This window comes from Alligator sinensis, unplaced genomic scaffold (genome assembly GCF_000455745.1).
Source record: "Alligator sinensis unplaced genomic scaffold, ASM45574v1 scaffold209_1, whole genome shotgun sequence".
Lineage (NCBI taxonomy): Eukaryota > Metazoa > Chordata > Crocodylia > Alligatoridae > Alligator > Alligator sinensis.
The window spans coordinates 955,583-959,818 of NW_005842184.1; the positions used below are offsets into that span (position 1 = coordinate 955,583).

At 45.2% G+C, this 4,236-nt stretch overlaps 1 non-coding gene across 1 annotated transcript; it reads left to right on the plus strand.

Moving 5' to 3' along the window:
• The first annotated feature begins 1,484 nt into the window (after nucleotides 1-1,484).
• Nucleotides 1,485-1,557, plus strand: TRNAK-CUU. The gene has a single exon. It is a non-coding gene; the product is annotated as a tRNA-Lys (tRNA).
• The last annotated feature ends 2,679 nt before the right edge of the window (nucleotides 1,558-4,236 follow it).

Here is a 4,236-nt window from a genome sequence, read left to right on the forward strand (position 1 = left end):
CACAAGGATGACTATCATCCCGTTTTGGTACCCTCTGCTGCTTAGCTGAATTTTCAAGGTGCATCTTAAAGAATCCCCTGATTAATCAGCTATATCTAGCGACTGATTATATTTGTCCAGGTTCTTGTCTAGAAATGACTCCCTTAGCAGCTCCCGGTCATAGCCTCGTAGAGAAGAGCCCTGCCTCTTTCTCTCATCATGCCATGCCAAGCTGCCGTAAGACAATGCAAGGTAGTGTACGAGTGCCCAAATTAGCTCTCCTGAGCTAGCTCAGGCACCAGAATCCACCTCACTGGAGTAACATGAGGTGTTACTAACTTTCTAACAGTTAAGCTGTACTTAATATACTAACATGTACTTAATGTACTAACATGTACTAACTTTCTGACAGTTATTCTGACTTTTTTTTTTAAGTCAACTTAACTGTCATAGTGTACACACGTATGTGGAACAGAGTTGACTTAAATGTGGTGCAAGATAATACACCTCCGAAGTGTATTACTTGAGTTGCATTAGTTAAGTCAACTTAGCTCATAAGATGGCTGTCATCAAGTCAAGGAGCTGTATGTGTGTACACTCCGGTGTGCCTTAAGTTGACTTAGTTAATTTTAAGTCAAATTAGTATGTGTGTAAGTACATGTGTACGTGCCCATGGAGGCTAATTTACCCTGCTTCTTTTCACCTACTCTGTAAGAGAAGGTTTCTCCATTCGTCATCCCAGTGTACAAAGTGGATGTGCCATCACGTTCAGCCCAATGACAATTCTCAAATCTTACAGGACGTGCAAAGTTTCTCGTTCAATTATGAACACCTTGCAAAGCCCTTTCACTCGTCTTCCTCTGCTTTAAAAATGTGCTTCCTCAGCTTTCCTCAGTAACAATTACCGACGCACGCTTTCTGCCTACCAAGGTAGTAAAACAAGCGGCCAGGTACCTAATCTCCTACCTCAACGGGATGTGGGCTTGATATGACTGAACACTATAAATCTCCTTCTAACTCTTCCATTTAAAGCACACTGGTGTCACTTATAATTCTTGGCATTGCTTATAATCACTATCCCAAAACATCTTTTTCTGTACCGACGGATGCTGAAAGAGTGCATTGTTACTGCTTTGGCTGGGCAATAAACCCTTGATGGGTTTTTGCACTTGGGGTTTGTAACCAGAGTGAAATAGTAGAAAGCTCGTGGAATTAACCCTTTGTGGGGCTTTTACAGAGGTGTGCAGCAAAGCCGGTAGGGGACCATGGCCCATATTGTATTCCCCACAGGTGCCTTCTCAAAAAGGCCATTTCAGGGACACTACCAGTGCCCCTCCGAAGGAGGAGACGTAGCTAAGCAATGGGGCCATGGCCTACACAGACCCACAGTACTGGGAAAACTAGCATTGCTGAGAACAGCTAAGGCCACTGTATGAAAGGAGTGGGAATGCTGGGAGGACCGACTTCACCAGGAGCTGCAGGCATTTGAGCCTAGCAATACATCAGCCCGGCTAGCTCAGACGGTAGAGCATGAGACTCTTAATCTCAGGGTCGTGGGTTCGAGCCCCACGTTGGGCGGGTGTGTTTTTAAGTTCATCATGGGGGCACAGAAGGGAATTGGTGAGGTTTTATTCACCAAGGCGTCCCCAGGGGTTACAAGAAATAATGGCCACAAGCTAGCAGAGAGCAGATTTAGACTGGACATTAGGAAGAACTTCTTCACAGTTCGAGTGGCCAAGGTCTGGAACGGGCTCCCAAGGGAGGTGGTGCTCTCCCCTACCCTGGGGGTCTTCAAGAGGAGGTTAGATGAGTATCTAGCTGGGGTCATCTAGACCCAGCACTCTTTTCTGCTTATGCAGGGGGTCGGACTCGATGATCTATTGAGGTCCCTTCCGACCCTAACATCTATGAATCTATGAATCTATGTCCTGCCCACCCTCAGGCCCATGGCAGATTACTGCATGCTGTCCCCATTGCACCAGGTATCTCCAGTGTTTTTACAGCTGTGGGGATGCAGAGGCAGCAGGAGACAGCTGGTAGTGCGTCCTGGGAAGAGTTTTAAAACAGACACAATTGCAGCAATCCAGAGGAGGGATCTGGTAAACCCACAGAGTAGTTAAAACCTGTCACAAGAAGGTGTTCGTTAATTAAATAGCTCCACACCAAATGGCAGAAAGCAGCAAGGTCACAGAGTAAAACAGGTCCTCCTCCTGATTTAGTTTTATTGAGTTGTTTCCCAGCCTCTCCCATCAAACACACATGTACACACGCATGCACTATGTATATACACGTATATACACATATACTACGTATATACACGCCATCGCAGTCAGTTGTTTGATGGCACCCCATAAGGGAGAAGCTGACAGTGCAAACTCTTCCATCCAGCAGACAGAGGTGGATCAGGACCAGAGGCTGAAAGCTGAATGAGGGGAAGAGAAAATGGAACTGGAAATAATATGCACATATTTAACACAGAGATCAACGCACCACCAGGACATTCGCTTTGGGATGTGACGGACTCCCTGAGACCATGCAAGCAAGGGTGCGTGTCTCTGCAAGACCTGCTCAGTTCATTGCAGCTGTGTTCAGTGCACATTTAATGGTAGGCTCCTTGGTCATAGTATCATAGTTTCTAGGGTCGGAAGGGACCTAAACAGATCACCAGGTCCAACCCCCTGCCCTGAGCGGGAACGGGTACCGGGGTCATATCACTGTGCTATCTCAGCGATCAGACCCGAAGGAGCATTTCTGGCCCTCGATCGGTGATCATTACCCCGCCACACTGAGCATGTGCAAGGCAGGAGTCCACGTTTCAGCCACTGCTGGTATTTTCTTTTTTCTCTTGATTCAATTACAATTGCCAATTTTGTTTTTTGTTTTTTTTATGCCTCTTGATATTTTATAGTTAGCTGTACTCATTCCCTTCTTTTCTACAAATAGCAACCTACAGCAACAGATCCGTTCACGCTCACAGGGCTAATAAGCTCAAGGGAAATTCTCAGCACATCAGCAGTGAGCACATAACGCGATTCGGTTACTTGAAAGAACACAAGCAGGCCTCTTCTGTAATGAATGATCCGGCAAGGGATTCGCACGTGTCTGCTGTGGGTAATAATATCCCCTTCCCCAGGGAATAAAGCTGCATACTAGCAAGGGGGGGGGCTTCTGAGGAGCTCCATAATGGGCTCTGACGGACATTTGAGACGAGACCATGTTCGCCGTAGTTAGTTACAAACAACATTATTTCAAAATGTCTAGCAGTTGTTTGTGATGGGCAGGCACAAAGAGGCAGGAGCTTTTCTCACCCAGCCATTCCTTTTTATTTCTTTATTTCTGTATTGCAAGGAAACACACTAAGGCTGCATTGTTCACAGGCTCTTGCACTAGCTTTGTATTGAATAATTCAGCAATGTACCTGCCAAGGCAGGTGCAATCTCACTCACTTTGTTTTAATCATAAAATTGCTCTTTTTTTCTTCTTCTTGTACTAACAAGGATCGTTGCCCATGCAGGGCACGTGGTACCTTTCGTGCACAGAGGGGTTGTGATCTCACAGGCTTCCTTTTCTTAGACAGTTCCTTATGAGTGTTCAAAACTGGGATTTGCTGAGTGCTGTGAATACTTATATGCTCAAATTCCCATTAGTTTTAATGGTCTCTGGCTTCTATTCTGTTTGAATCGAGGAAGAGCACAGACCAACTGCAGATTATTACATATACTGTCTGCATCGATGGAGGCATTACATATACCCTCCTCAGTCTGATAAAGGGTGTTTGTACCCAAAGGCTTGCAAAGAAGAATTTTTCCAACTATTTGAGGTGGTCTAAAAAAAGGTATCAGATATACCCAAAAAACCTTGTCTGCCATTCGTTTTAATGGAGTTTGTAGTCTAAAACTCCTAGGAGTCTTCGAAAATGCTGGCCGAAGCATCCAAGAGCTCAATTGTATTTAAAAAAGCAAAGATTTCACTGTTCTTCCTGCAGGATAATCATGGGTGTTTGAAAAGTAGGTGGGGAGAAAGCTTCAGAAGACATCTGGAGCAATGAAGTCCATCGTTCGTAGCTTTGAAATCCTCATTAGCCTCCTCTAAATGTTCCTCTCTGGAAATGTTGACTCTCCTCTTTCATTGGCCCGTGTGACTTCTAACAAAGCTTACTATTATGAACCAGACTGGAGGCAGACATATCAAACTATCAACCTACCTCACATTGTCTCTGAACTTACCTACCACTGGGACTTGCGAGCTCAGAGATGG